Source organism: Hippoglossus stenolepis, chromosome 20 (genome assembly GCF_022539355.2).
Source record: "Hippoglossus stenolepis isolate QCI-W04-F060 chromosome 20, HSTE1.2, whole genome shotgun sequence".
Classification (NCBI taxonomy): domain Eukaryota; kingdom Metazoa; phylum Chordata; class Actinopteri; order Pleuronectiformes; family Pleuronectidae; genus Hippoglossus; species Hippoglossus stenolepis.
Genome location: NC_061502.1, coordinates 237,886 through 246,988, shown reverse-complemented (window position 1 = coordinate 246,988; position 9,103 = coordinate 237,886).

The following is a 9,103-nucleotide window of genomic DNA, read 5'->3' as shown; positions in this document are numbered from 1 at the left end:
CTGTATATTTTTTCATGCAACCTCGTCTTTTTTGCCATTTAATTTGCTGGCATACATAACATTCTGTCTTATCTTTTTTACTTTCCCAGCATGGTCTAAGGGCCCTCACATTTGGGTGTTCTTTTCTCTGTGTCCCTGAAGATTTGAACAGTAGTTCCATAACTGATAAGGTGTTTGTATCTGAGGTTCAGTGGCATTTCTCCCATCTCCACTTGTACAGCTATATTTGGGGAGGTCTTAATAGCGCCACAACATAGTCTCAGTGCCTGGTTTTGTATTCTCTCTATTTTATTTATCAAAGTTTTTGCTGATGTTCTGTAAACCATACTTCCATATTCTATAACTGATCTAATTAGTGCTATATATATATATTCTTCATAGCTCTTCTACTGGCTCCCCATTCAGACCCTCTGAGATTTTACCCCTTTTCCATAAAGCCCCATCATCAGCATATAATGATCTTCCTATATCAGCACTTATATCTGAGTACACATCATTAATCATGATGGAAAAAAGTATTGGGCTGATCACACTGCCCTGAGGCGTTCCGTTATCTACCTTGTACCTGGTCGATATAGTTGTTCCCATCTTTACCTGGATATATCTATCAAATAAAAAGTTTTTTATCCAATTAAAAGCTCTTCCTGTTATTCCCATTTTGTCAAGTTTAATCATTAAACCCTCTTTCCATAACCTGTCATAAGCCTTCTCAACTTCAAAGAACACTGCCATTATAAATTCTTTATTAACTTGAGCTTTCCTAATTTCTGTCTCTAAACAGATGATTGGATCCATTGTTCCTTTCCCTTTCCTAAACCCACTCTGATAAGGAGATAACAAACCCCTTACTCTCTATATGGAATGTCATTCTCTCAGTGATCATCCTTTCCATTATCTTTCCAATATGCGATGTAAGTGCAATTCGTCTGTAGCTTGTTGGTTTTGTCGGGTCTTTTCATGGTTTTATTATAGGTATGATGACTGCTTCCTTCCACCTAGTGGGTAATTTTCCCTCTTCCCATATTTTATTATATATCTCTAAAAGTTTGATTTCTGTCTGCTTCCCCAAGTGTTTTAACATTATGTGTTGTGCAATTCATACATTAAACGTGACACCACTAAATGGTGTGCCTTTCGGCATTCAATAAATTTGGTTATCAGAAAAAATATTGAATATTAATATTCAATATACACTTGACATCTATTGCACTTCTGTCCGTCCTGGGAGAGGGATCCCTCACATGTGGCTCTCTCTGAGGTTTCTACCTTCTTTTTACCCTGTTAAAAATGTTTTTAGTAGTTTTTCCTTACTCTTGTTGAGGGTTAAGGGCAGAGGATGTCACACCATGTTAAAGCCCTATGAGACAAATTGTGATTTGTGAATATGGGCTATACAAATAAAATTTGATTGATTGATTGATTGATTGATAATATTAAAAATATTAATATTAAATAATAACTTAATTTGATTAAAGTTACCTCGGGGCACCACCCTTCAAACGAAGGGATAAGATAGCCAATTTATTGATTAAGTCTCATGAAAGTACTAACTACAAATTTGGAACTCTGATTAACAATTAAATTAATAACTATAACCAAAATTACCATATAGATAGTTAGCAAAGTTGAAGGATATAGAGTTCTTGACAGTGTAGAGGTTGGCAAAATTCACACTTATGCAACATTAATGAAAACAACATTTGTGAAAGAAAAACATTTATTATGAAGATAATAAAGTATAAAAACACAAATTACTAAAGGTGTACTTACTATATAAATATGTGTATGTGAGTATGCGTGTGTGTGTCTGTGTGTCTGTGTGAGTGAGTGTGCTTTCAAAATGGCGGCTGGCCACTATGAGGGCAATAAACCATCCCCCCTAGTATGTTTACGACATGTGGCAGGGGTCAGAGAGATGTTTGGGGAGATATGCGTGTGTGTGTGTGTAGGTGCCAGGTTAGAGAAAGTACCTAGCATGCAAAGAAAGACTGTGAAGAGCATAACATAACTAACATTAACTTTCAAATAACCTGTAACCAAAATATCACAGCAACACAAATCAAACTTATAAACAACACAAGGAATCAAATAAACAGTCTTTGCTTAGCCTAGTATAATTATTAAGCCCAGTTGTGTTACCAGTCCATGAAAAGGGAAAAGAGGTTGAGGTGCATTTCGAAGTCCAGTGAAGTCGTCTTGCTGGTTTTGTGGCTCCTGTTTTTGTGGTTCTGCTGTGCGATGCAGCTCAATTGCTGGTTCTTAGGCAGGCTCTTGCGTCACTGCCTTTTGGAAGGTTTTAGCAGTCTGCTCCAGACAGGCCTGTCTGAAGTTTGGTAGAGCTTGGGTAGGAAGGAAGATTCCCTCGCTGGGTGAGTGGAAAGCTGTACCCCTCCTTGAAGTTGAGCAGAAAGAGAGGTTACCTCCTCTCGGAGAGTTGAGTAGAAGAGATGAGTCGAGAAAGTGAGCTGGACAGTCACACTTCTCCTCTCGGAGGTTTGCGTAGAAAGAGGAAGGAGGAAGGGAGAACTGGGCTTATATTGGCCTGGTGACCTCATGGGTCATGGGGCCTAGAGTGACCAATACTGGTTGAAACTTGTGTCCCCGGTCAGTTTTCACACCTCTGTGTGACGTTGAAGCACCCTGGGAGACTGAGTTCTGGAGGCTCTGGTTTGTCTCCAGAACAAAGAACAGGTGCTCAAGGCTTTGACTACACATGTAGGCCGAACTGTAGTTCACAAATACCGAGTCCCAACATTATGTAACAGATTTGATCTTTCCCTGGAGATTTTAACCCAGTTTTTCCTATAGCTCTCCTCATCTCTTGTAAAGTAAAAGGTGCATCCATCACACCATTTTAATTTCTCTTCTCTGTATAATCCCCAGGTTTGCTTGTTTAGTTTCTTCCCTCCCTTGCTTCCTTTCCTGTGTTAGATTGTCAGAACTGTGATTTTCTGCAAACGTCTTTGCCATTATTTCGGCCTTGACTTCATTTGTTATTGCTGTTTTCTCTCCAACTTTTAATATTGGGTACTGCCACTCTCTTCGAATTCCCCTCATCTTTTTTATCATTCCCCATAAATTGTTTATAGGAGTTGATCTGCCTATTTTGCTACTGAATTCTCTCCAGCTTTCTCTCTTAGCTTTCTTCACAACTTTCCTTACTTGAGCCTGCGCCTTATTATATTCAATTAGTTTTGTAAAATTGTGGGTTCTCTTTAATTCTTTAAAAACTCTATTTCTTTCTTTAATGGTTTTACTACACTCCTCTGTCCACCATGGGACTGCTTTCCTACTCATTGTCCCTTTGCTTCTAGGGATTGATAACTCTGCTGCTTTTAGTATAATTTCTCTAAACTTTTCTTCCACATTTTCTATATCTTGATTTAGGTCTATTTCCCCGTTTCCCATCTCACATAAGTACTTAAATTGTTCCCATTTAGCTTTACTGAATATCCACTTTACTTCTCTTTTCTCTACTTTTACTTCCCAGCCTATGTGTATGTTATTAAATATTAGGTAGGGGTCACTTCCAATTGTTGAGTCTTCCCATACTTCCCACTCACATTTCCCTGCTACCTCACTTGATACCAGTGTCAAATCTATTGCTGAAGTGTTACCTGTGTGTACATCTATCTTTGTCCCTCTCCCGTCGTAAATACATACTAAATTACTACACCCACACCAAAACATATGATTCCTAATCTGTCCTTGTAACTGCTTGAGTTTATTGATTTCTAGTTTCCTGCATGGCTTATAGTAATTTATGATGTTGAACTGTCCTTCTTTTGTCCATATGTCTACCACAATGTATTCCTCTTCTTCTTTCCCCTTACTGACAACTCTGAATAGCAAATTTTCCTTGATAAATGTAGTGCACCCTCCTTCTATCCCCTCTACCCTATCACACCTAACCGCTGTATAATTGAGGATTCTATATTCCAGATTTGGTTTCAACCATGTTTCTTGCATTGTTGCATTCATGACTCCTACTATAAAAGTGACTAGTTTGTTTTAATCAACCCACGCTTTGCCCTCTTTTGGTTGTTCTTGCTGTTTAATATGTTGTTCTTCATTTGTGTATCTTAACTCTCTACCTCTCCTCTGGTTCACCATCCTGACAGCATCTGCATATGTGATTTTGTTTTGTACCCTGACCTGTTGAATCTCTACCTCCCTCTTCATTACTTCACATCCTCCATATGCTACACTATGGTTTCCTCCACAGTTACAACATTTTGGTTGCATCCCTTTCCCACACTGCTCATACTCATGATCCTCACCACATCTAGCACACCTTCTTTTTTCTTTACATGTCATAGCAGTATGACCTTTGACATTTAAAGCATCTTATTGGTTTTGGTATATATTCCCTCACTGTGTATGCCATGTATCCCAGCACTACTCTCTTTGGAATAGTCTCTTCCTCAAATTCCAGCCATATGCTTTCACTATCCCTCTTCACCCCTTCTCTGAAGGCCTGTAACCTCCGTGCATCCTTCAATTTCCCACCTTTCAGATTTGCTCTTATTTCATCTATGGACACCTCAACTGGTATTCCCCAAATTACTCCCTTATTCCACCTGCTTCCCCTCTCAACTCTGCTTGCACTTGTCACTTTACGCTTTCCCACCTCCTTCATCCTACATGCTCTTTCTCTCTGTTCTTCATTCTTGCAAATGGTCATCAAATTTCCATCTCTCAAGACTTTGGCCATTTTAATTTCACTTACTTGTTTTTTTAATATTGTGGTTAGTTTTACTGGGCTCAAAGAGTAGATTCCATTCTCTTCACCAAATCTGAGTACTACCTTAAATTCATTTACTTCCTCCCTCAGAATTAGTCATCACTCTCATTTACTTCCTTGCCCCTACTCCGCCAAAAGAATTTCCTTATTTCTCTCTTTTTCTTTCACCCTCCTGGCTGATTTCCATGCTATCCCAACTCTCTAATCCGTCTGACTCTCCCCACTCCGGCTCATTCACAGCATAGCTGTGCCTGCTCGCCTCCGTTTTTGCTTCTCTGTTTGATCTCCCCATACCCTCAGAGTGATCCGTCGCCTCCGATAAACAGATGTCACCCGCAGTTTCCTGTTGGATTCATCAGTCACATCTTTACTCACTCTCACTTTTGAACTTTTAACCATAAGTCAACTCCGTTTGGAAAAAAAGTTTCGCTCCGTATCGCCCATTGCTTCTGTTAATTGATAGCAGTTTGCAAACAAATTAAAGTTGCGCTACCGTCGTCTTCTGCAAAGGAGTGTAAATCATTTTCAGTATTCCCGTGCCTTTTTCTAAAAACAGCCTTGTACCCTCCATCTCATAAACCTCTCCACAGCATGTTCTGTCATAAATAACACAATGTTCCTAATTGTTATCAAATTATCTTTGTGATGTATTCAAGCAACAAAATATGCATTGAGTTGTTGAAAATTTGTTTTAGTTAGTCCCCCAAAAAAATTATTTTTAACTTAACTTCTTGAGGTAAAACAATTTGATAAACTAAAGAGATGTAGCATATGATCTGCAGTTGTCAGGCAGGAGTTATTGGTAAATACAGTCTGTCCCTGTCTGTTTAAACTGATTGTCTGGTAACCAGACAATCATGATGTGACGTCAGCAGTAATGACATCTGACTACGTCAGTCAGAGGTCACGAAAATGAATATTGATTCGGTGTGTACTTATGCAAAGACAATGTTGAACTCCGTAGTTTTCTCTGAAACCAGATTATTCATCCACTTCCTCATTAACATTAAAACCAACAACGTTATTTGTGCCCGCGCAACATAAGCACCCTTTAATCTTAAAAGATATAAAACAAATTCAAGCAGATTACGCATGCACATATACTACAATAAAATATTATTACATAGGTTGCTGAATATTTCTAATTAATAGTTTTATGGTTTAGTAAGACTGTAATTTCATATATTTTGTGTATAAAATCGCTGAGTGAACATGACTGTGCTCTCAGGCGCACGGAGCGCACAAAGCGCACAGAGCGCACTGATTAACTTGGCAAGGTGTGATCAAGTCAAATTGCTGTAAACCTATAAATACTGCATTGACAGTAATGAGTAATGATGGATGATGGATGCACTGGCTCTATTAGAGGACTTTGCGAATACGCAATTAGGAGACAACAGGTGTTTAGGGACCACGCAGATCTCCTGGCCCATGATGATGACTGGCATGCGTCACGGTGGATGCAGCCTGTTACAGTCCCTCCTGCTCTTTTCAACAGTGCATGTTGAGAGCAGTGATGGCGCCTTGAACGGCTGCCACGGTGTGTTGGTGCGCACTTCTGTGTTTGTTTTTAGTCTTTAATTCAGTTCATTGCAACTCAACTCGGATTATTTTTACGATGGACGAGCTACTTAACATCAGGGACACAACACCATCTGATTTATGTCCCAACTTTCTCGCCTCTTCCGTGGATTTAGTGGATTTACTAATCAAAGGTGCCGTGGTCCTCGGTCACGCAGCGAGACTGAGGCGGAGACGGAGAGGAAAGCGCGCTGGGGCCCTTATGCGCTTCAGGGAGAGAAGATTACGCTCGCCTCTACCGAGTATACTCCTCTCCAATGTCTTCTCACTGTGCAACAAAATGGACGAACTGCACCTTCTCATCAGGACAAATAGAGACTTCTCCCTTGTGTTTTACGGAATCGTGGCTGACTGAATCTACACCGGACTCTGCCGCACAGCTGACCGGCTTTCAGCTGTGATGTGCGGACCGCGACCCGATCCTCTCACGCAAAGCAAAAGGCGGAGGGATTTGTTTCTATATAAACCATGGCTGGTGCAGCGACGTGAAAGTGATTTTACAATCCTGTTCTCCTGACCTGGAATCTTTTTTCATCACCTGCAGACCGTTTTACTCTCCCCGTGAATTCACTTCTTTTATCCTGGCGGGAGTTTACATCCCACCGCAAGCTAACGTGCGAGAGGCTCAACGTCAACTCGCTGATCAGATATTAGGAGTGGAGAGAAGGAGAGAGAACACGTATTCCCCTGTTATTGTCATCTGGGACTTTAATAAGGGCAACTTAACTCACGAACTCCCCAAATACAAACAGTTAGTCAAATGCCCGACCAGAGGGGAGAATACTTTGGACCACTGCTACAGTACCATCAGCAGGGCTTATCATGCCCCCCCCCCCCCATCACACCTCTCTCCATTCAGGAGAGAGATGTCAACAAACTACTCAAGAGACTGAACCCCCGCAAGGCAGCTGGACCAGACGCTGTCTCCCCCTCCACACTAAGGCACTGTGCGGACCCGCTGTCTCCAGTGTTCACGGACATCTTGTCGTGTTCTTTTGTCCTGAGATATGAGAAGAGCCGGTCTCGGTTTGGTTCAACAAGTATTTATTCAGAAGCAATGAAAAGGTACAGCATAGCTATGTGCACTCAATGCACAGCCTCGGCTATCTAGCAGCACGGGGTAGTCAAGAGTCGCCCCGAACGGACGGCGGGTGCAATACTTATAATAGTAGGTAGAACTTCATTGGTCAATAACGAGGGGGAGTCACCGTGGCTTAGCCCTGGCTCTCCCTTGCTGGTGCAGAGGCGTGGTCCCAGCCTCTTGGCACTGGAATCCGCCAATGACGAGGAGCCGCTCCTGGTTTCGCCCCTCCTTTGACATTTGTGGGCAAATCTTCACATTTCTTGGTTTTGTGTTTTAAAAACAAGCCTTGACCCGGCTGAAGCCTTGTGGGTCTTCAGTAGTTTTGCAGATACGGTGTTGTTGTTCATTGGAGTGAGAAACCTTGTGTTCCTGCTTTATCTGCTGTATGTTCTGTGTGTGTAAGCATGCGTGTTTTTCAGACAAGACAACGCCTTTCCTATCTGCCCTTCAGAACCTGGGGCAGCTGCTTGAATTATTTCTAAGGCATAGGTCACAGTTTTTTATGAGCACAGTGCATTCATGTATGTGTGATGTTGAATAAAGCTAAGGGAATACTGTAATATATATAAAGGTTAGGTATGAGAACAAGTTTTAAGTACAGTGTATTGTATGCCACAGATTACAGTCTCAACAATCTTTAACACCTCACTGGCTGAATGCGTGGTACCTGCCTGCTTCAAAACATCCACCATCATCCCCGTTCCCAAAAAGCAGAGGATCACAGGCCTTAATGACTACAGACCAGTCGCCCTGACCTCTGTGGTAATGAAGACCTTTGAGCGCCTCGTGCTTACCCACCTCAAGGCCATCACCAACCACCCCCTCGACCCACTGCAGTTTGCCTACAGAGCTAACAGGTCTGTAGACGACGCAGTCAACATGGGACTCCACTTCATCCTCCAGCACCTTGACTCCCCCGGCACCTACGCCAGGATCCTGTTTGTGGACTTCAGCTCCGCATTCAACACTATCGCCCCAGCTCTTCTCCGCGACAAGTTGACACAGCTGAGCGTGCCTGAGCCCACCTGCAGGTGGATCACTGACTTCCTGACAGACAGGAAGCAGCGCGTGAGGCTGGGCAAGCTTGTCTCTGAGCCCCGAACCATCAGCACTGGAGCCCCACAAGGCTGTGTGCTCTCCCCTCTACTCTTCTCCCTCTACACAAACAACTGCACCTCCAGCCACCCCTCTGTCAAACTAAAATTTGCAGACGACACAACCCTCATTGGATTAATCTGCAATGGGGACGAGGCCGCCTACAGAGAGGAAGTTGACAGCCTGGCTTCCTGGTGCAGCCAGAACTACCTGGAGCTGAACGCTTTGAAAACTGTAGAGATGTAGCAGACTTCAGGAGGAGCCCAGCCCAAACCGCCCCCCTCACCTTGTGCGACTCCCCAGTTAACACAGTGGAGTCTTTCAGATTCCTGGGGACAATACTCGCACAGGACCTAAGGTGGGCGGAGAACATCACCACCATCACCAAGAAGGCCCAGCAGAGGATGTTCTTCCTGCGGTAGCTGAAGAAATTCAAAATGCCGCAGAAAGTGATGGTCGAGTTCTACACAGCCATCATTGAGTCCATCCTCACCTCATCAATTACCGTCTGGTTCGCTGCCTCCACTGCCAAGGACAAGGGCAGATTGCAGCGGAACATCCGGTCAGCCGAGAAGGTCATCGGCTGTGACCTGCCGGCT